This window comes from Nerophis ophidion, linkage group LG10 (assembly GCF_033978795.1).
Source record: "Nerophis ophidion isolate RoL-2023_Sa linkage group LG10, RoL_Noph_v1.0, whole genome shotgun sequence".
Classification (NCBI taxonomy): domain Eukaryota; kingdom Metazoa; phylum Chordata; class Actinopteri; order Syngnathiformes; family Syngnathidae; genus Nerophis; species Nerophis ophidion.
The window spans coordinates 61059214-61059577 of NC_084620.1; positions in this window are offsets into that span (position 1 = coordinate 61059214).

A 364-nucleotide genomic window follows, 5' to 3' on the forward strand; every position below is an offset into this window, starting at 1 on the left:
TTTCTTCGGCCTTGCCTCTTTAATCAAGCTCCTCTTATCTCTGCCGTGCATCCCTTGTTCCTCCCGCGCTGTTCAAAAAGGAGCAAAATGGGCACAGACCGCCGGCACCGAGTCCCCAGCTCTCCTCCGGCCGTGGCCGCACGTTCACCTTTGCCGACGTCAGCGCCTCGCTCCGTGTCGCTCTTTTCACTTTTCAGCGCCACGGTTACGGAGTTGTGTCGCACGAGCGGCTTTTCATCATTCTCACAACAACCTGCACAACGCTGCCAAGGGCGTGAATATAGAAATAGTCTACAATCCACATATGTGAGGACAACAATGGCAGTGATTGTGTTTTGTTAGCTTTAATTGCAGCGTCATTACT